This window comes from Falco cherrug, chromosome 2, assembly GCF_023634085.1.
Source record: "Falco cherrug isolate bFalChe1 chromosome 2, bFalChe1.pri, whole genome shotgun sequence".
Taxonomy (NCBI): domain Eukaryota; kingdom Metazoa; phylum Chordata; class Aves; order Falconiformes; family Falconidae; genus Falco; species Falco cherrug.
The window spans coordinates 27,940,794-27,964,568 of record NC_073698.1 but is presented as its reverse complement, the minus strand read 5'-3'; the positions used below and the strand labels follow the sequence as shown (position 1 = coordinate 27,964,568).

Here is a 23,775-nt window from a genome sequence, read left to right as displayed (position 1 = left end):
TTATTTCTTTTCACTAACAGTAACCTATTAACACTAATGCAGAAGGTTAATTTTAAAAGATTTATTGTCTCTAAATTAATTATATTAATTTAATGAGCCATCAGACTTCAGCAGTTTTCCCAGATAGAAACAAGATGGAAAAGTGTCATTATTATTATTTTTTTTAAATTACCTTCTTCAAATTTAGCATTTTTGATGGTCGATATTGCCTGTTTTGGAAACTGTTGTTTAGGAGACAAAGCATGAAGAAGTTCTTTATTCATGTGTAAGGTATGAAAGCAGCTAGCGCACAGGAATTTTTTTCTAGGGTGACAGATGAAATGGTTCTAACATTATGAAGTGATTTAATGTTAAAACCAAATGATGACAAATACAAATATTTTAGCAGAGGGAAAGGTCTCTATAGACATAAAACTGTTACAGAAGTCACATCCAGAAAGAAAATGATTTAACAGTCACAGGACCTCAGTGATTAGAATATTTGATTTTCCCATAGGTCAAGCAATCTCTTTAGTTTTGGGAAACTATTCATAGATTTTAACGTGCATACTAAAACTAAAAATTCTTGAAAACCTTGACAGTTGCTTGCATAAATGTTACACAACTACACGAAGGAGTATTTCCACCCACAAAATTATTGAGGGGGGTGGGGGTGGGGCGTGGGGGGAAGATTTCTAGCAAGTCATGAAATACTACATTATGTATTTAGGCAAAGTCTTTGGGTAGCAATGATGGAAAGTGTATAATCTCAGTGAAAGTGCCAGCATTACATTGTTTTACAATGGATATGATTTTAACCAAACTCCAGAAGGCAGTTATTGATAAAGCTTTTGGATTTCCGTATTCAGGTCTTTTTTGCAATGTATCTAATTCTTTTTCCATAAAGTCTTACTCGGCAAAATCAGCATTAGCTTTTATAAGTCATTATTACCAACAGTGCTGTTCTAGTTTACACAAGCACAGGCTACTCTATTGCACTAAACATCTTTTTTGCACTTTTTGTACACTTATTTATTACCATTCTTTTACAGCAACAACATGTATTACTTCAGTAGCATTCCAAAGTCTTTAATCTCTACCTCAAATTATCTAAACAGCTGCTTCAAATATTTTTCTCCCCTAGAGAAGTGTCATGAATAAAGCGGATGACTGTTAGAAACACATCTTCATTATCTCTCATTCTGACATTTAAAGTATATTTAGATTAACTGTATCTTTTCCTTTTGCATTCTTATCTGCATGATCATTCTAGTTATTGTATTCATAGTCAGGAATTTTCAGAATTTTAGTAAATTTAAGAGAATGCATCAGAGCATTTACAAAATGTAGATACTCAAGACTGATCTGGAACAAGTTGAAGTAAATGTAAGGAAACGTTAAGGAACTGATTATGAACAAACTGATTTATTTCAAAGCGATGAAACAGTTGTTTCAATATTTTTCTCAGTTCTGCCTCTGATGTCTGAGTAATTGTGATTGTAGAGTCTTTACAGACCCTGAAAAAGGCAATTCAGTAACTCCACTAGGCTCCACAGAGAGTGTGTAGAATAAGACAGTACAGGTCCAAATTATGTTCACATCATACTCTGTTGCTTCATAGAAATTTTCAGTTGAAAAATAGTGCCATGAAATACAGTTACTCTTTTATTGTGTCTCTCAGTTGTTTATCCCATCTCAATGTCTGACAGGTCTAAATTTTCTTACTGGAAAATGTAGTACCCCTTCAGCATCAGACCATGTCTAGGTTGAGGGCCCAGAAGGCACAAACCATAGCTGCCTGCCCAAGTCCTCACTAACCCTCACTTCCAGTTATGGCACTTTATAGACCATGTGGTGCCTAGAAAATGAAAGGACTCATAGATTATCAAGCAATCTGGATCTTGACTTAAAAGAATGCAGTCGAGACGATGTAACTCATTTTACTCCATACGCTTACGGACATGACATTTGTAAATTCCTTATTCCAAGTTGCAATATTGCTTACATGTCCTTCCCAGAAGGCTATGCTCGGTTGTGTTTCTGTGGGCTACAAGGCTGAGATCCGTTGCAGATATTTATATGAAGGCTAAGTGCCATGTTCTGTCTTGAGGAGAACGTGGCATTCCTGTGGCAAGATGTATCTCATCCATAAAAATATTTTGCCTAAGCATTTTGTCTACATTGATTGCAGTGCAGCTTATATACAAGAAAGTATCTCATACAAACATCTATACTGCAGTTTTTTTAACATCTGGTGAGGTGGATCTCACTGGAGTTCTTAGGACCTGCATAGAAATGAGACACCCATGGAAGCAGGATCTGAGCACCATATTACATGCTAAGCTATCCTGAGATATGGAGGCTTCAGGTTCTTGAGGAGATGACAGTATGGCTATGATAGATCTCTATTTTCTTGATCCCAGCTAGTGGTCCCACCATAGCATTGATGGAAAACATACTCTTGTGTAAATCAATCACCCTTCCCGCAGCAAGGGCAGCAGTGACCAGAGTCAGGGAACAGATGCAGCAAAGCTGTTGCCCCTTACTCCCACACAGTCAGTCATCAAGCGATGAGTCTAAAGCTCTGTGCACTAAGACATACCTGCACAAAACACCCAGAGAGAACATGCTGTACTACACCTTCATCAAACAAATCGAATGGCTGTGTGACTATATTATGGTGAGTATGGTGCCATAAAATACTGACCAGCTTCTCTCCTTCAATAAAAAATAGCTACACACATACATGATACACATTTTTCAATAAGATCGTACATGGTTTTTATTCATTGGTTTAGAATTGAGCATGAAATTCTATAAAGTGTGTGAGATAAGAAATAAAAGAAAGAGAAGGGTAAAATTTATTCTTTATGTGAGCCTATTTCATGCCTTACACAGATGAGCACCTTACACAGCTGTGCAGGGACCGCAAATTGTCTCCACAGCACCATCTATCGGTATTTCCTTGGCCATGAAACGTGCTGCTGAAAATACACACCTGGGAGCTACACACCACGCTTGTTCTTCCCACTGGCCTGTCCAGCTTCTGTCACTTCTCTCCAGCTAACAGGTATGGACACAACACACTGGAGGAACTGGGGAATACAATGGCATCCATTTATTTTAAGATAAATAGGAGCTTGCTCTCTCAGAATTACTCATTAATCAATGTTCTAAAAATCTACGCAACAAATTATCCTGCTTTTCTGTTTCACATAATCAAATGTGAAGTAAATTTCTGTCAGAATTTAACATCACTAGGAGAAAATAATACCAAAAATGTAGTTAAGGACTGCATTAAGCTCTTTGAAATCCAGGAAACCAATTTCATACTGTTCTATTACACACACACATACAAAAAAAAAAAAAAAAACAAAAACAACAAAACCAACCCAGAAAGCTATGAAAGCACTCTAAAATGGTAACAATAAAACCTTTAGTCAATTTTCTTTTAATTTCTTTCTGCCTAGCTATATACAAGCATAAAAGATCTGGCAAAGGATTTTTTTTCTAATTGTTAAAGGAAAGCAACTTCAATCTTGAAACATCCTTCAATATCATCTTGATATCCTGTGGCTCAATGTCATCAATATGACCTGCCATAGAAAATTACATATGACCATTATGCTTAACTGTTAGTGAGTCTCAGTATGCATAGCAAGACTGGTTATAAGCAATCCTTCATAAACAGAAATAATCCTTTTCCAGCACTTTACATTCATGAAAACATTTAAAAAAAAAAAAAAAGATTAACTTTTTATCTAAAATGCAGAATCAGTGCAGAACTCATTCTAGGCAAATCTCTTATTGTTACTACTTACAGGGCATTTGATGGTTTTAAAAGTATTTATGATTTCTTCCTAGGTACTGAGTGCACAGTCATAACGGTGTTATAAAAAGAGGTGATTGCGATATTGTAAGGAAGAAAACCAAGTCTCAGAAACAGGACAAAAGACGTATTTACAATGTAGGAAGAGAATCGATGTCTCAAGCCTGAATATCTTCCATCTCCTACTCATTCTAGTGTCTGTCTGCAAAATGGGTGAATTTTATACGCTGTCTGAGGTTCTACACAGTCTCAACACAACCCACCACCAAGATGAACTGTTATCCTGCAGATTGTAGGAAACAAATCATTAATATACCGTAAAAGCCAAAGTTTTAAAAACATCTCACTTTATCACACAATTTAAAAGCATCACTGATGTATTTGTCTGGTGGAGAAGGAAAATTATGGGTTTTTTTAAAGGCTTGGGTAATTAGTCTGTGATTTTCATTTACAACAGAGTTCCAAACAGAGTTTGAGGAAAAAAATATGTATGCTTTATCAAAGTGTGAGTTGAAAAAAACATGGAAGTGATAAAACTGCCAAAAAGCACCTTTAAGGACAGGATTCAGTTGCCTGATGTCATTTTAGGCACTGCAGAGCTCTTGGCTGGCAGGATATCCCGTCTGCTCCTTTGGCCAGCTGTGGATCTGCTGTCAGGCTGGGGTTACACCTGCCAGCCTTACATGGACCTTTGGGATACCCTAAGGAACCTAAAATGGTGCTGATGGTTGGGCAATGGAATTCCTCATTTACAGTCCTATTGTCTTAAACCATAATGGGCACAAGCCAAATTCCTGTGCTCGAAGCCACTAGTGCCCTGCTGGCTTTTATGGGACTCTGCCCAAGGGGAAGAATTGCCCGTTTTCAGATGTAAGGGCCAGGACAGATATTTGCTCTCTTAAGCTACATATGCTTCCAAAGTTGAATCACGCTGTTCAAATGGCATCTGAGAGTGCAAACAGATTGGCTGCATGTCTTTCTTAAAAGCATGAAAACTTAGTTTCCCAAAATATCGTCTGTAAAAAGGGGTACACTAAGTTTTGGACAAAAAATGTCTCATTACAGGCACTCAGAGAATCCTAAAATAGGAAAAAAAGCTACTCTTAGAAAAAAGTTCACATGTTTCAAAGATATGGAATCCGCAACTTTCACATGTGAAATCTTCCAGTATTTAACTCTTTTTTTAGTTAGAAACAACCTACTTATGTACAGTTCAGGTTTTCCTTGCTAAGACAAAAAATCAGTTACTCCTACTTCTCATGAATATGTTAGCAGTCTCTTTACAACTGTCTTTTAGACAACTATAAACTATATAATACAGCTTAAAGGTATCTTTTCTTAGGCAGAACAAGCCCAGTTGAAATATTTCTGGAAGATGACATTACCTTATCATCCATGATGCTGACCTCTAGGCTCCCTGAAGGTGTTTTTTTTACACCACTGCCAAACATGAGGTCTGAGGTTGATGTAAAGTGTTGCTTGGCTAGAGCAAAATCATGATTTCTCATGTGTTACACTCCCACTACTACATTCTGAACAACTACTGCTTTCTTGTCAATACTGCTGGTTTTGCAGCAGCTTCTCATGGCTGACTCTCCGAGCGCATGTGCCATTAGAACCTCCCAACTTTTCCTACCAGCTTTCTAAGTATGTCACCACCTTCTTTCTTTTCAAGTGCTGTTCTCTGGTGTTCCCATTCCTGTTATTTCAAACTCACTTTTACCAGATCCGAGAGGCCTTCATCTTTACATTTTCAGCTGTTCTGCCCCAATAAAACAGAAAAAAAAAAATCTTTACACTCTACCTGCTGAGGATGTAAACACACATCTTGACAATTCCAAGAGAAGTCTCCTTTTTTTTTCTTATTTTTTCTTTTTTTTTTTTTTTTTGGGGGGGGGGGTGGTGGCGTGGGGTGGGAGTGGGCGGGTAATGTTTTAGCTTGTGTTAAAGATGTTCAACTACCTCCTCTCCCAAATTGTTTTGAGGTAGACCTCTTTATTGAAACCCTGTTTTTTCTTCCCTTACAGACCTCTGAGGTATCTGCCTTCTCTTACAAGATCATGAACACATTCTTGGTAATATAATGTTGCCTTCTTTTCCCAGCCTTTCTTTCCTGAACAGCCTGTACCCTTCGACATCAACACTACAATCCTTTGATTTATCCTACAAAGTCTCTGTCTTGCCAATTAAGTTATAGCTTTGTTTGTGTAGCAAGACATCTCGTTCTTTCTGTTTATTCCTCATACTGTTAGAGATGCCTAAAATGTCTGGCTAGCTGCCCTGGAACCCTGTCTCTTGTTTCTTTTTATCTCCTGACTGAAATATCCCACTTGTTTCCAAGATTTCAGGTCTTTTACCAGGTTAACACCCTTATAAACACAGGTAAAGGTTTCAACTCTCTCAGAAAATGAGAAAGTGATCATTGCTTAGGTTTACATTTACTCTTCTTAAACAAACTGTGCTTTGCCAATGTTGCTGAATGCTTTTGCCATGTAACTGTAAGGATCATGATTCAAACACCTAATGTTGTGTGTCTGTAGTGCTGGGGTTTACATGTGACACAGGAGTCCAATCTCCTACAAGAGCCAAAAGGGATCTAGTGGATTCAGGTGCCGGTGCACGTGTGTCCAGTGCCCTGTGAGATGCTGGAGTATCTGAACTAACCTCCAGAAAGGTACAGGTCGCCTATAAGACCAGTTCCTTGGCAAGGCAAGACAAACCTATCTGTTTGCCTTCTGCAGGTGCCTTGGATAGCCTTGAGAACCTCAAACAGCATGAAGTACCTCTGCTCCAGTGTTTGCCCCCTTCAGCAGAGTGCTTAGTGACTATTTAGCTCATCTGGAAGTCAAAACTCACATTCAAAGCTGAACTTTTCTCTAAGATCCCATGACTGTATTGAATAGATTTCCACGGACTCTAAAGTGAGCTTAAGACACTCAGCAGTTCAGATGTGTACACCTAAATTTAGATGCCTTAAATCTGGAGCTGAATCGTATTTCTGCACTGGGTTTGATCTGTTAGACCTGTGCCTTCCTAAAACCTCTACACTGAAAGACTGTGTCAGAAAAATCTCAAAAATGTGACAGCTGGGTATTCTGAAAGAATTTAAGTGCTTACTTGGAAGCACAGACATTTGAAAATCATGGATGACAAAACCTAAATGGCTTTGAAAAACACCAAAATTTTAAAGGATGTCATTCTGCTATTAGTTAAAAAAATGGAACAGACAGCAGTGAACTGTAGTGCACCAGTTTCCACCCTCTGATGTCAGAAAAATAAGCTTAAATCATTCAAAAACTCTGGGTAGGAGAGGAAAGGAGAAAGTGTTTGTAGCATTTCAGTAAGAATAACGTGAACTCTGGAGAACTGACAAATGTAGCTAGGTAAAGGAAGTTTAATTGCTTGCTGTCCACTAAAAATATGAATTGTTGGGATTTAAATAGTAACTAAATGGGAAGCCTACTTAGGATTCTGCATGCTTCTAATGTAATCTGCAAAAATAAAATTAAATAGCAATTTAATTGCCAATAAGCTAAGGGACCTGATTTCCTCTTTTAAAATACAAACCCAAGTATCTTCTCACCTGAATAACTTGGAAGTCTTGAGAAAGTCAGACAAGAATCTGCTTGTCATGACCTAAAATTAAGATAAAGAAAATACCAAAATTTGGTATTGGAAATTTTTCAGTAGTTTACTTGTGTTTCGCCCTGTCTTCACCCCCAATCCCCACCCCCCTTTTAATGAAAACAAACTAAAAAAGAAACAAAGCAATATGATTCAAGAATCTGGTTGACCTGGCATAGAAAAAGAGCCTGAGTGTAAGGGCCCCACAGCTGAGGTCAGTACTTGCTTTAAGGAAAGTGTTACTGTTTATTCACTTCCTTGGATCAATGTCCTTTGCTTCTCTTTTCCCTTGTATGTTCTTGTCTCTCTCTTCACTCTGACCCTTTTCCCCCACTAAACCTTCACAAGAGCAATTTCTTCACCAATAAATGTTTCATAAAGATCAAATATTTCCGCTGTCTGTTCCCCATCATTGTGTCTCCCCCCGCCCTTCTTTCACAAATTCCTCATGTTCTTCAATAATTCAATAAAAGGAATCTCTTTTTTCTCAAGTCTTGAAAACTTGAGTTTTGACTAATGGTATTTAAGCACATAAATGGCAATACGCTGAGTTATGTGGAAGGGAAGCTTAACAGTATGGAATGCCTGGTGTGGGCTGGCACACAGAACAATTTAGCGCTTGCAAAAAGTTCTGGCTGGGAGAAGTACATGGCTTGTAACAATAGAACTAACAGAATTAACTTGTTACAGATTTCATAAATCAGAATAATACAGAGAAAAAAAATGTAATCCTTATTCTTTGCAACAATGTAGTCTCCAAAACAAACATAGATAAAATTTTAAACTGCAACAAGGTATTATTGTACTGTGTGATTTCACATTTTACACCATTGCTAATGAGTAATAGACCAGTGGAAGCATATTTAAAACTACATGAAAAACAGAAACCTGAGAAAATCTTCCTCCATGTATCCTAAATTAATAAAAATTAATACAATTCATGTTTTAATTAATTGGCTAAGATTATTTTAAAGAACTGCTCTGAATTTCTTTCTTATATATGTAAATCTCCATCTTAGTGAAAATTTCATAATCCTTTAAACTTTCGTGCTACTAGTAAGAAAAGCTTTCATTAATACAAAAAGAAAAGATGCTGAGACGTAGGAATATTATGGCACCAGAGCAAATCTGGTTAAACCTTCTGCATTGCTTTTTCTTTCCTCTCTAAAGATAATGAGCCATCTCTTCAGGTAAGCCAGTTCAGCTTCACTGATTTGGGTAAAGTTACATTGATTTGCATCTGCTGCAGATGTTTTTACTGGTACCCATTGATATCAGAAGGCAAAATCAATTCGTATTTTATAAATGCTCCAACTTGGTCATATTTTTCAAGCTGCTTTTAATCTTTGGTTTTCTCTTCGTAGTGGTTCATGACATAAAACAAGAGATATGCCCCAGTGATATTTGCACAAACTGCAGAGGGAAAAATCCCAGTCTGCTTGGTATTTTGGATATATAAGATTTAGCTGAATTGCAAATGGTCAGCTGCCAGGCGTGCGTCAGGTGTTCTGAGGAGAATGGTGTAACATGGGGATAGAAACAGAGAAGATCCCAAGGGCAACGTAATTTAGTGTGACACTGTGAGCACATTAAAGGAAGGCCCAGTTACCACATATCCTCTAAAACCTCAATATGTGATATGGGTTTCACAGAATGTTTAATTTTCCCCCTATACCTCTCTCTCCCTGCCACAATGCTTACTGCTGAGAAACAGTTGGCAGCTAGCTGCCTGCTAGGAATAAAATATACTAGCATAAACTCAGAACGTTGCAAAGATCCAGACCCCACTGTCCTGAACCAGAGATAAAATTGTATTTACTTCATTTTCATCTGAGTAATACCACAGAGATTTTATCTGAATGTTAGTTTAATCGGGAATTATAAGCATTGCTCAAGACCCACAGGAGGCTGCAAACAGGTTATCGTGTGTAAAATGCCAGAAAGTGTAAAGCACATTGATAGTGCCATGTTGCATTCACCGCTGAAAAGGAGAAAGGTCACAAGCGACACATAAAAAGACAAAGGAAATACTATTAGAGGTATTTGCTTGTGGAAAATTAAACATTACACTCAGAACTTGGCTTCTCAAGACCCAGTAAGGAAATGTACGGGGGGAAAAGCACGCTGCTCTGGGAAAGTGAACATCAAATACCTCTGAAAGTAACTCTTGTCTACACTTCCAACCTGCAGTAACACAGTGTGGTCTCAGTAGTGGGCATAGCATGCACAAGGGGTACAAACGCTACAGTAACAGGCAGATCAGCTCACACTAACAATTTCAATGCAATCTAATGGTGTAGCCTTTCCCACACTTCATTGCAGGCTTTCAGGCTCTCTGCGCACTAGGGAGCCTCCACTTACCCAATTCTCTCCCCTTGCTTTTGTGTGGATGTGCACGTATGGGTCTATGTATATACATGCATTGCACACACGTATGCGTGTGTACTAGAACAACTGGCTCAGCTTCCCATAACAGCTGCTTTTGGCATTTGATCTGTATTTGAATCAACACGAGTTGATCTCATGAGTTCAATTAACATCTCTCAGGGGAGCCATGCAGAGGCCTGCTTCAGCGAGCCTGCATCACATGCCGCTCAGCACACTAGCCTGCCTCCCGAGCAGCTCCCCAAAGGCACGATGTTTCTGCCGAAATCCTAACAGATTTGGGGCACATCTCAAATATGCATGCCGGTGGTTCCCCACAGCAGCCCGATGCAGAGGCTTGATGCTGCAACCGTGGAAGTCCCAGAGCAGAATCAACCTGCGATCGGCATCCTCACCGCTCAGCTCCGGCCGCACTTCAGGCGGAGTAGCTGCATCACAGCTTCGCTGTGCTCTGCTCCCCCCGGAGCCGTGCTCCCCCCGGAGCCGTGCTGCCCGTGCGCGCAGCTGCCACCCAGCCCGCTGTGGCTGCCAGCTCCCTAACGTTGGCTGTAGCGGCGTTTTCAGGTTCGCCTGCCTGCTCAGGCGCTTCACGGCTCAGTGCGCTGACGCCTGCGACAGAGACAGGAATGAAGCGCAGCACGACGGACACTCTCGCTCTTTGCATTTCTTGCACAAACACACAGACACACCCCACACCCCGCGGCCCGGGCAGCCGGGCCCTGTGAGGGCGCTGCTCGGCGGGCAGCGCGGAGGCTGCCGGTGGCCGCGCTGCCCGCGCCCCGCTGCGCGCCCCGCCGGGGCTCGGCCGCGCTGGCGGCTCCTGCCCTGCGCTGCCCCGGGCTAATTTCAACCCCCGTCCCCGCGGGAACCCGGACTTGGGCGCTGTTCACCCACCGGACGAGCCCGGCCGGCGCGCAGCGGTGTCGGGCGGCAGTCAGCCCCGCGGCGGGGCCGGGGGTGGCAGGGGGTCTCGCCCGGGCTGGGGGCAGCGCCCGCCGCGCAGCCGGGCCACCGCAGGCTTCGCGTACGATGGCAGGTTCCCCCCCAAGCTCCGTGTCTGCACCGTGTCCAGAGCACAACGCGGAGCCGAGTCCAAACGCTTCTAAAAAAAGAAAAAAAAAAAAAGACCGGACTATCTTGTCGTGCATCTTTGTCTCCGCACGTTGCGTCTTTTTCCTACCATTTCTAAGCTCGTGCATGTAAATTCCCAGATTTTTAGGGAAAGAAAGAGCAAAGGGAGGAAACGCTGTCTAGCCTTATTCCGCCCGATCCTCTACTACGCATCCTGGCTCGGCTCGGCCCCGCACCCCGTTAGCGCCCAGGCCGGCCTGCCCTGGCTGCAGCGGGCCAGGCTGGGGCAGCGCAGGGCACGGACGCTGCAGGGCGGCCGGCGCACGGCAGGGCGTACCCGGGCGCAGCCTGGCCCGAGCCCCCGCTGGGCGGCGCGGCCGGAGGCTTCGCGGCGCCTCAGGAAGGTGCAGCGCGGCCGGTACCGGGACCGCCCAGCCGCCCCGCGCTCGAGGCGCACCGGGAGCGGCCTCCGGGCAGGGGCACGCACAGTACCCCGCTGCGACTGCAGGTAGCGGCTTAGGTCTTTCCCGGCTGCAGAGAGACGTAACGGCAAACTTTCTGCGGCGCGGGCCGCCGCTCGCCGGTGCGTTCGCCTGCGAGCGATCCCGCGCGGTGCGTGGTCTCGGCTCACCTACAGCCGGGCTCCCGCTCCAGGTGCGCGCCCGCCTGCGCCTTCCCCCGCGTCTCTGCCCGGGGGACACACCTGGGTGCGCACCCGGCCGCGGAGCATCCGCGCAGAGGCAGGGCGGTGCGCGGAGCCCGGCGGAGCCCGGCGCGGAGCCGCGGTGCGCGGCGCGGCCGCGGGGGGGCGCAGGCGGGCAGCGGCGGTGCGGGCGCGGCCGCGGGGGGCGCCGGGCGAGGAGAGCGGCGCGGCCGCGGGGGGCCGGCGGGGGCAGCGCGGCGGGGGCGGCGGGAGGGGGCCCGCCGAGGCAGAGCTCGCCGCCGGCCGGGGAGGGAGAGCATCGGCGAGGACGGGAAACCCCAGCGCTTGCCCCTCTGCGCTCTTTTTGCCTTTATTTCCGTGTCTTTCCTCCCTCCCCATGCTGCGCAGCCTGCGCTTCGGTGGGAACCGTCGCATCGGAAGGAGCTGTTACTTTTTACAGCCGGCATGAGGCTCCCCGAGGGAATAAGGAGGTGCCGCACTAAGCAGCCGGGGAAGGACCTGCCTGTCATCTGTTGCACCGGAGCCCGGCTGCAGGCGCGATCCCCGCAGCTGGAGGTGATGGACACCCGCTAACTCGTGGGCGTGTATCCGAGAGTGCCTGCATGTGTGGCAAACATGAAGAAAATAAAAATGGGGAAAAGTGGCTGAGATGGATGAGAGCCAGTGAAATAAAACAAACACCTTTTAACGGGATTTCATTTACAAAAGGGTACTTATTCCAAGGGGAAATGTAACCTCTAAAACTGTTGGAGGAAGATGCCGGCAGTCAACGCATGCACCTAAACCAAGTAAGTTGTCACCAACTTTGATATATTCTCTTTCTGAATCTTTGACTCCCTTCTTGCCCCTCTACCAAAAAAAAAAAAAAAAAAAAAAAAAAAAAAGTCCCTAGGGCGGTCTGGGGTAACTTTTGCGCCGACGCAAGCGTAAAGCCACATTGTGCACCTCTTCGGTCACAGTCCGGAGGAGCATTGCGATCCCTTCTTTTCTCTTGCGCGTAGTAAGCGTGTGCTGTTCGCTCGCAGCCGCTGCCGTGGGACGCGGCATCCCTCGGTGGCTGGGCGCAGCGTGACACCTGCAGGGCAGCAGCCGGCCGGGCACGGCGACACGGTGGGGCGCTCCGCGGCCGCCCCCCGCGCCGGGCAGCAGCGAGGGCGGACGCGGGTGGGGGGCAGCGCGGCCCCACGCACTTGGGTGGGCTGAGGGACCCGCGCCGCTGGGTGCTGGCGGGGAGCCGGGGCGCAGCTGGCGCGTCCCCGCTGTCCCCCTGGAGAGGGACCCGGCTCCCCGGCGGTGCGGTCCGCAGGGACCCCCTGGGAAGGTTCAGGTCCTGCCGGGAGCCCCCGAGGGGAGCCGGCGGAGCGGCGGGCAGGTGGGCAGGGAGCGCGGCGGAGCGGGCCGTGGGACGGCTGCTGGGTGCGTGTGGTGCCCGGTGGGGCTCGTCCCCCCTCGGGTTCACGCTGGCAGCAGCCCGGCGGCGGGCGGGCACCAGCCGCCCGGTCCTGTTGGAAAAGCAGCTGATGCTCCGGGGTCTCGAATGCGGACAGAAAATTGCGCTCTGCGGAGGGGCACTGCTGTGGGATGCACTGCAGCTGGTAAAACCTGCAGCCTCCTTCATCTAGTATTTCCCTGTTTTTACAAGAAAATGTCGTTCATGCACTTTTGTTTCACTGGACTCCGTTCCTGTTAGCATGGCAACCAAAATTTAGATTTCTCAAAGCGTGCCTCGTGAGATGGATGTTGCAATGCTAAAACACCTTTGAGGTGGAAGAAACTAAACCCGCTTTCCAGTCTGTCTTTTTCTTCCAGAGAATGGTTACTACTCCAAAAAATGAATGAAAAATAATAAAACTGAGATTGCACCTCAGTTTTGTCCAAGAAAGAAATACTTCTTTTTGTAAGAATTGTGTTTTCCTACAGTACAGACAGAACAGGAAATAGTTTATTCTAAGTCCTACACACTGAATTAAATGCCAGTATTGCAGCACCTTTAAATCCAGTCTACTTGAAATTTCAAATTTAATTGTACTGCAGTGACATAGCATGTTTCAGTGTTTACATTACTTTCTCCAAAGCCGAGGCCTGGATACCTTTGTAAGGTTATCTACGCAAACATACAGTTTTTTTTCTGATCGTTTAACCTCATTCTCATAAGCAAGAGTTTTCTGTACAGTCAGCGAAGCCAGACACCTCAGTAAGACTGCTTCAGAACTGTCTTAGAATAGCAGAAATTCTGGACTTACAGAAGACCTGAGTTTACACCCCTTTTTCAGGCAAGACTCCAAAATAGGCTTTGTACTGTAATATAAAAAAGATCTGAAACTCTCATGCACAGTTTAGCTTTCCTTGGGTGTTGCCTTCTATACTGGAAAACATTGGTTTTGCTTGCAGAAGGATCAGGTTCTTTAATATAATTTTTCTTTTTCTTCTGTTGTTCAGACTTAGGAACAGATGAGACTGTATTTGGAAACAGCAAAACAAAAATACGTCTGTCTTTTAAATTCAACTTCAGCCACTTATTCTGGCTCTATATATAGTAGTCATGGCCCTTAAAATAGCTCCAGAAAGAAATTCCATTTCTTTTTATCTCATCTTATTTAGAGCCAAATACTGCTAGTTGGAATTTAAGTCGATTGAGGTCACTATAGATCTGGTATGATTTTGAATGTGCCTGCTGAAAATGCTGGGTCCTGAGCAATGTGGCTCCACTCTTGGTGAAAGTGGATTTCCATTATTCCACGTTGGAAAGCCCGCCAAGTATGTATCAGGGGACACATGTAGAGAAAACACTTAAGGGGTTAGCTTTCACCTTTTTGTGTGTGTGTGTGTGTATATTGCCTCACTTAAATGACAAGTAAAAATGAGCATGACTGCTCTTCCCAACACCTGAGACCCGTCTCCATGCCACTGCACTATTGAATCTGTCAGTGTTTTCTGGGACATGATTCATTGGAGTGAGGTGGTAAAACCAACAGGGAAAATCCTGTGCAGCATCTCTGCCTGCCTCTAGTGATTCTGGTAATCAGTGCTAAAAGGGACTGAATTCCTTTTGAGAATGATGACTAAAGCACCATGGCTTGTCTTGTGGAAAGGCAGCAAGAAGCTGGAAGAAAAGACTTTTTTTATAACCTGTTTCAAGAAAAAGCAGACAAGAATAGAGGAAGCATTGTTCTATTCAGACACTTAATGGTTTCTATGAGTGTCAAATTTACTGTTACCTTTTCTGTTCAGATTTCAGTTGTGTTGGATTATATTCTGGTTGCTTTATCAAATATAATATTTAAAATTACTGAAAACAGGTTGAAGATAAAACTTTGCGTATAAATCAATTTTCCATCACCATGTTTTGTGACAACAAAAAAAATCCCAGAAACCATCTGTTTTAGAAGCCCTGAATCCATTGAGGATGATGAGACAGACTTGCCCTTACTTTACTACACTGACACTACTTTTAAGTAGTGTAGTATATAGCATTAGTATAACACTAGCAACAACGGTGCCAGGATCCTCATGTCCACTGTGGTTTGCTCCTGCAAAACAAATTCACCTGATTAAATACATATTAATTAATACAGTTTTAAATAGTGAACACAGAGGAAGGCTGAGCAAATTAAATCTTTTTGTAACAGATATCCATGCAGAAATCCTTCATAGGTGCATTAGCTTTCAGTCAACTAGAATTTGAAACTGCTAGAAGAGGAACACCTGGAAATAAGACACAATTCTTTTGCACAGTGAAGTTTTTAAAGACATTAAAAGGGTTTTTTGGTGTGCCACACAGGCAAAAGCAACAAATAAATGAAAATTATTTGTTGTAACAGGTTTTTCTTAGAGTTATGGCTAGGTTTGGGTTTTTGCTCCCTTCAAACTTCTGTTTTGGTTTAAATTCTCAAAGTACTTCTTCCACTGTTTTACAACCACTTATAATTTAGAAAGTGACTGGTGTGAAACAAAAACTGAAAGGAACCTTGGGTAAAAATTACTTTTTTTTTTTTTTTTACAGCTAAGCTGTTTTTCAGAGACTGTGGGCTGAAGTGGGACAGGAAAACTTCCTTAAATTTGAGTGAATTTTACATATGTCTAAGAGTATGAACCCGAACAAACCTAACCTCTGAAGTCTATGAGAGCTTCTGCAATTGCTTGGTTGCTGAGCCTCTGCTAATACACTCATCAGAAAAGCTTCTCACATACCTGTGCATGTCAGGTGAACCATCTGAATGCTATGACAATAGCATTACCTGTTATATTATGCAATGGGTAGAGACAGGAACAGTGGCTAGAGAAAGATTTTTCACTGGGCTTTCCTGAGACAGAGGTTGTGGGATTATTCTGGAGATACTTTCCACATATAACTGACAACTTCTGAGGAGCAAGCAACCTTTCCCCAAGAGGCAAAGGCCCCCATGCCACCACTGGTGCGTGGACAGTCATTGAGCAGCCAGGTCTTGTGGTGGTGCCCCTAAGGTCTTCCAGTCCTAGGTCAACACATGCTGGTTTTCCATGACACACAAATTATTATTTTTATTATTATTAAGTGATTACTTTTATCAGTTTTAAGGACTAAAAATACAGCCTTCCTTGGCTCAGAGAATTGTAAAGTTTATGCTACCTGCATTCACATCTAAGAAAAGACTTGAAAAATAGATACCAGGGTCCTCATGTCCTGGTGGCAGCTAGTCATGTGAAGCACAGTTCAGTTGACTTGCAACTGCCACTCTAGATGGATGCTGGTCTCCTGCAGGTCTTGTAGCATACAGACAAGCCTTTTGTAGCTATGCCTGATACCCTGAACTGACATGAAATACCTGTTCGTCAGCTATTGAGGTGAACCTGTATGTAGTGTCTCTCTTCCTTTCCCGGAAAGAGAAAGGCAGATGCAGAAAGTGAGCCATCCTCTGTATTTTGTCATCTCCTTTATAGCAGAGCAAGCATCCTCCAGAGATGCCTGTCTCTCTTTGCTAACTGTGCAGTAAGACCCAAGACAAGGAACCTTCCTTCTTAGCTTGGATTCAGCTAACCTAGCTTGTGCAGATCAGGCTGTACAGCATAAAGGTTAAATAAGCACAGAGGTCAGTAGATCCAGGACAAATGGTTGCTATAATCAGACTAAAATGCATATTAAAAAAACCAACACCCAAAAACAAAACAAAAAAAAACCCCAAACCAAAAAACCAAATCAAAACATGCATACACATGCACATGCTCCAAGCTGCTGTGCTAACTTTAAAACGCTCCGTAAATGGCATGAACTCACAACTGCCCCTTGAATGCACACTTCTGGGAGTATGCCAGCTGCCACCTCTGCAATCCAGTTTCCTCACACAAGATTCTTCAAAATATATATAGTCTTTTGCAAACTGTCAATTACCTAAAACATTTGTCACTTTTCAGCTCAGGTGTCTGGTTCTCATGCCAGTCAGCGAGAGGCAGCAGCTGCTAAAGAGATGACATTTTTCTCAGTGAAGGCCAAGCAGCAGGGGTGATTATTAAACTAGGTCATAGAGAATGAGAGGGAGGAGCATTAGTACAACTGTCTTATCTGCCCCAAAATGTGTGGTGACAAGTTGGCCTGACCCGAGAGCTTTGCTGCTCCTTGTGAGAGAGATAGAGGCATTCTGTGGGTAAAGACCTTCCTGCAGGAGGCTCCGTATAGGATCGACTGAGAATTCAAATTTCTCATTTTAACCATCATTTAACCAAAGTACCCATTCACATCAGAGGAGGACAGCAGTCCTAGGAAAATCAATGCAGTCCTGTGTCCATTAGATGAATGGACACGGTTTTGCCTGTGTTCCTTCTGTGTTACCCTAAATCAGGGGAAGAATACTAAAGGATTCTATTTTGAAGATAAAATCTCTAATAGTTTAGCAGATTAGCAGTTTGGTATCAGACTTGAGAGTACTGGACTAAGAGGGAGCAACAAATTTGCTCCCAATGAAAATTCCATTGTCCTCTGTATTTATATGGGTTTTGATTCTAAGAATTGATATATTTTAAATTTAGTTTGTATTTGCCAATAAAAAATTTATTTCATGCATTGATTGCTACTATCATTTCCATTCTAAAAAGTAGAACAGGTCAATTTACTTTTTGAGTAGAGGAATGAACAGTAGGTTTATCAGAGAAGACACAGGGTCGTATTGTCTCTGATTTAAAATTAACCCCAGTACATTTTTATATAGTAATTTATATCAAAACCATGATTGCTGACAAATCTTGAAAAGCTATAAAAAGGGATTTTTGTACCAAAGCTCAGGGTTTTTTCATGTAGCCACCACAAATCTGATTGCCAGTCATAAACCAACCATAGATGTTCCTTGTATAGTCACTGGAGAGAAACGGAAACCTCCAGTGGACAAATTAATCCATCTGATTCATACACCTGACAGAGAGTGGGGGGAATCGGGTATTTCTTGTTGATGATTGTTGGATTTCACACAGGTAAAGTAAGGCAAGGTGAATCTCACCTTACTGGTATCAAAAAAATAATTAAAAAAACATATTCAGAGGGGACAGAATAGAGATGTCTGTTTTCTTCTAGGGTCTCTCAGGGTCCTATAGACCTTCATGGTACTGATGCAGACGATGATGTCACTTCGTAACAATAACTAGATGACTACAACGTAATTCAAATATCCTGTTGTCTGCTTTCAGAATTTTTAGGAATTTGTGATTGGATTGGGTAGCTGAAATACGGCTTGTAGCTGTGGCAATGGGAATGGGAGTGTCAGCTGGACCCTTGTAAAAGAAGAACGCACTGTCCTGGGCACTCTCATCCTGCCTCCTGCGAGTGCAAGGTGTCTCTTCTGGAGAGAACATGCTGCATCTGTGGAGCCAGGGAAAGGAGGCACAGATTCTCTTCCGATGCTCTCAACATTGACATCTCCACAGTGTACGTTAGCCTACTGAATACCTAATTACAACAGAAATCATCTTTCAGTGATGACGGAGTGGTTTTAATCTCTGTTCCTGTGGAAATGTTCATTATTACCAAAACACTTCAAAATAAATCCTTTCGCTATGCTTCAGCGTTGACTGCTACATACAAACTGCCTATCTTCCACTGGAAAATAACTAAAATATCCCATTTGTGTTTCGCTCATACTGGCAACATTTTGTTTTAGTTTGGGAGAGATGCTTCCCTTTAATTTTTGCTGGTAATCACTTAAAGCGATTAGTACTGCTGTCAGTCCCTTGAACTTGTTCATGCTACTTGGTGAGTTTGATTTTCACATTTGGTGTGTTCTTTAGTACACTTGTACCTGCAACACTGTCAATTTAAAAAACGCATGCTTTCCCTGTGGTGGCTTTATTTAACCGCCTAGCAGATACCCTGCAGAAGGAATTCTGGCCATGAATAAAACCAAAACCAAGTTGCCTGCCAAACAGTTGTCTAGTTTGCCCTAAGCCTCTTAGCTACAAACCCGTCATTCAACAGGCAGTAATTGCTTGTCTTTGAATTCATCTCGACACCTTAACATCAGACCTGTGAGTCAAAGCTAGTCTTTATAGCTTTTAGAAGGAACCTAGTAACTTCAGAGAGTGATTCATGTGACCTATCTTGAAGGAAATTAATTGCCCTCTGCAGAGCGTGCATTTCTTCCCATTTCTAATAAAGAAAGATTGGGGTGACAAACCAGCCTTGGATGCCAGTGTTTTGGATTCCTAGGTTAGCAAATATGAACTACGCCTTTATTTTTCAAGTGTTTTAACTCAAAGTACTTCATCACGCCACATAATGATTAATAAAGCCTCCTAAGACTAATATGAAGTATATGCTATACTAATTTTTTTAAAACTAATCGGAAACCTGGCACCTACGGCACAGAGATCACAGATTGCAAATTGATGGCATAATATTATATATATTATACTATTATATACTATGTATAAAATACATAGTGTGTATATGTACACACTATATATACGCCATGTATATCATACACTATTATATAACATTATATATAATAGATGGTAGGTATTTGTACTAAATCCCGTGCTATAACTATTCTTGTATTTTCTTGTAAAAGGCATTGGGCTTAGTACAGAGCAATTGCAAAATAATATTTTGGTCTGCCCACTTAATAAAAATATTTTTGTTCATGATTGTTTTAACTTAGTGATATTAACTTTGAGCATATTTATGCAGAGGCCAGTTATATCAAATACTGGCGTGATCTGAGATGATTTCATTTACTGCTGCCGTGTCTTTACGTAGAACTAAACTTCCACAATTATTTTTTTTTTATTTTTTTTTTAGGATTTGCTTCTTCTACAATACCTAAAACAAGCACACTGAGCATGAGTTCGATTATCTCTTCTTTTGAGTGTGAATTTGTTCACAGGGGAGGGAAGCAGGGCATGCTCAGTGAGCTGGGTTGCCTTTCAGTGGTCAGGCACTAGTCCAGCCTCAGAGCTGCGCTGACTTACTGAACTGACAGCACACACTGGGTTTTGTAGGGATGGGTTGGGATAAAAGAAGGATTTCTCGCTCATCCCCAGAGTGCTTCCTCTTCACTCACTTCTTAGAACCCACCCTCATTTTGCTACCGCTTCTGCTGGCTTTTGACCAGGTAGGAGCTTCCTTCCATCTGAAGTATTCCTTTCTGAAAAATAACCTTTGGGTTAACTGCAGACAGGATCCGGCTTTTTAGATCTTTATAACTAAAAAAATGATCCAGTGCATAAGATGGGATCTGGATATATGCCTTCAATCCATTCTGTCATTTTGTTTTCTTAAAAGAACATTACTCTCATAATAAGCTATTTCCTTGCTTAGCACCTTCAGTGAAGCACCACACTGGTTTACCAATGTCTTCTTACTGATGTGCTCTTGTGCATTCACCCTTGTCAGCTATTAAGGTTGGATTTGCCGCTTGCTCAGCATGTCAAGTCCAGAAATAGTAGTTGAGCTCTTGGTGACACTGAAGAGGATTTTATTTGTCTTCAGTGTTACGAAGCACCAGAATCTCTGGGGAAGAGCCAGCCACCTCACCCTGAGGAGCAGTGCCCATGTGTGGGTCTGCAGTTCTCTCTGATGAGATGGCGTTCAAGGAGCTCGTTAGCTGGTCAGTCCTCAAACTTCTGTAGTTCTTCAGGGCACTGCTCATAACACCTGAGAAATGTGTAACTTAGCACAGCATGTTTTGCACTACCCAAAGCCCACGTGATAGAGTCCTTACTTTCAGGAAAAATCATTGCTGATTAATTATGCTTCTCAGTGATAATATACCACCAGGCTTCTCTTAAAACCAAGGTTTTGCTGACTTTGGGCAAGCCTTTTGAGCAAGGGCATGAGTAGGACTTTGAAGAGGAAAGAAATAAGTTGACGTTTCAAAACAAAAATGGACAAAACAGTAGGTGTTTTCATTTCAAAGCAGTCATATAAATAAAAGGCGATAAAGACCATGACTGTTGAGAGACACTAGCACATTCAGATAGGTCAGCTTGTGCTCATATTCTCCATAATATTCCCGTTGACAGTTAGATAATAGGTATCTTTCAAGGCTTGATTTCCTTCTGGAAACATAGTGGTTTGGCAGAGAAGTATGCTGGGCAAAATGACACTTTAGTCATTCCATTAGTGCTTTCTTGCCTAATTGTCTATTTACTGATATTTTAACACTCTTTACATAAACCCTTTGCTACAAAGCAAAGCCTACAATAAAAGTATCTAGAACAATCAACAGCTCATACTGGCAAAGATTTATGGTCAGCATGTGATGGAATTAATTTTGAAGAAATAAAATGCTACCTGGGTTTTGTAATTTAACCTTAATTCAAGAAAGTATTAAAATGTAAAATCTTGGTGTTCTACTAAAAGCAATGCTTCAGAGCATGCTTCTTGTTAAGCATTGACTTTATTCTTCTTAGTACAAGACGTTTGCCTGAATCCCAGTTTAGGGAGTATAAGGTGAATGTTTTACATACGAAAACAAAGAAAAACATCAATATTACACAAATGTGTATAGAGAATCCAGCATCACACATGCTAGAACTATATTAAAAATGTTTCTGCCATGCATGTTTGCATTTTCCTTTGGAAGTGTTGCTTTGGTTCACAGAGATGCAGCCTATTACTTGATTTTTTTCCATTCCTTTATCATAGCTGTCTGAGAAAACTCCTTTTATTACGTGCTTTTATTACATAGGTAGCTGTCACTAAACAAGCCTATTTTATAGCCAAAGATGACATACGCAAAAACTCTTTTAGCAGCTTTTGCATATTGTAAAGCTTCCTAAAATCCCACAAGTTGCCTGCCTTTCAGTTTATTTGCATACTTACTTGTTTCAGATTGTAACTGTGTGTGCTCTTTGAGCTTAGAGAAATATGAAGATCACAGGTGAATTTAAAATGATGGTGATGTCAAAGTAATTTGAAATTCTAGCACCCTAATGTGAAATTTTACAAAATACAAAATGAAACAATTGTGCCTTCTCATCAATCATACATGCATTGGTTCAGATGGAAGATGTAATTTTGGAAATTTGCCCCCTTGGTTCCAAGAGAATTATAATGCTCTGGCAGCTTCTTGTTTCTTCTCAATAATTTAGCAGTTTATGAAAAATGTATTGTGTCTCCTCCACTCCAATGCAGTCAATGCAATTACAAGTTGTGGAGAATCTAGTCCAAAATCTTGCTGCTGTTGAGTATTTTAGAAAAATGTGTAGGCCTAAAACGTTAATCTATTTGCCGTCATTGCCATGGTTGCACCCTGCATCTGCCCTGTGTAATGTTGAGATGGCTTTCAATCATTTTCTCCATTCTTTATTTAAGTATTTCTTTCTGTTGCAGTTCACAGACTGATATAGTGAATCTTTTCATGGAGGGAAGCAGTGAATCTTTGCTTTAAGTACACTGCTATAGTTGACAAGGACTAAAATCACACTGTATCTGATTATAAGAATTCCTGCATCTTTCTGTTGCTGGGAAATTGATTTTAAGAATGAAAAATTAAGTAGGCAATGACACATGTAATTTTTACACAAACCTCTTTTTAAATAGTTTGTAAAACATTCAGCAGCCATTCTGAACAGATTTTTTATAGAATTGCTAGAAAACTGATTGCCATTTCAAGATTGTAGCACATTAAAGCAAAAAAAAAAACCCCAAAACAGTCTTGTAAGTCTCTGTTATAAGCAAAACTCTAGAGTATTATTACATATTCAGTATCTTCAGGCTGTTGTTCATCATTCCAGTAGATCACATATATTTCATTGAACGTGAAGTAACACAGTTTTAATGTTTTACCTACTTATGTCACCTGTGAAACCAGGTGTTGTTATGCAGGAATCATCAAAATTTTTGTTCAATTTCCTCACTCTTGCTTAATGTCTTGTAATAGCTCAATAATTCTTCTGAGTAAGAGCTCAAAACACTGCAGCAGAGCTAATTTCCAATGCAGGCATTCCACTAGCCAGTTTTTTTTAGGAAAGGTAAATAGTTCTGTTTATATTTTGATAATTTTGAAGGAAATAGTAGTGTCTATACCCATAATCTGAAAGGTTTACAGATTTATGGATGCCCAGATTGCATTCTGTGCAAAAATATGTTTATAGATACTTATAGTTTTATGTGTATTTACATTAACGCAGATACCTTTATATACACACGTAACAGAAGAACACATATGTATGCTTACAGATAGAGATATTTATGTGCACTATGTGACTGAGACATATTAAAGGTTAATTTTTGCTCTGGTGAGTAAAAGAGAAGAGCTATCCAGAAGTCAGGAATATAGCCCATTGAAGTGTCCATCTTGTGTGTGTACACACAGAGTTATCTGTATCTCGTCTGGGAATATTTACCTCTCTCTGCACTTGCTTATGTGATTTAAATGCTAAGTGTTTGAGTCCAGTCCTTGGCCAAGTATGGCTTCTTTGCCACCCCAAGCAAGAGCTGTGAATTGGAGTGTGATGGCAAGCCTCCAAGACACAGAAAATTTGTAGCCATCCAGAGGCAGTTCCTTTCCTCACAAGAGTCTTGCAGGAGGTGGAGGCTTCTTAATAGCCAGCAACTTCTGGGCATGGAGCTGACAGCCCTGACGCTGTGCAAACTTACAGGCAGCTTCTACTAAAGAATTTTTTTCTTAAGCCGGGTAGCAAATACAGCTTGACTAGGACTGAGCTAGTATCTTTCACTTTACTTATTATCCAGAAGGTAGTTTTTTGGTAAATATTTACGCAGAAATAATAACTCATCCATTTTGAAAACACAGCA

At 42.0% G+C, this 23,775-nt stretch overlaps 1 protein-coding gene across 1 annotated transcript in view; it reads left to right on the top strand.

Annotated features, from left to right (window-relative positions):
* The first annotated feature begins 11,842 nt into the window (after positions 1–11,842).
* Positions 11,843–23,775, top strand: part of TRPC4 (transient receptor potential cation channel subfamily C member 4) — a 162,107-nt gene continuing 150,174 nt past the window's right edge. Inside the window, exon 1 of the mRNA XM_014286041.3 lies at positions 11,843–12,340. The gene's annotated coding sequence lies outside the window, so the exon portion shown is untranslated. The remainder of the gene's footprint in view (positions 12,341–23,775) is intronic.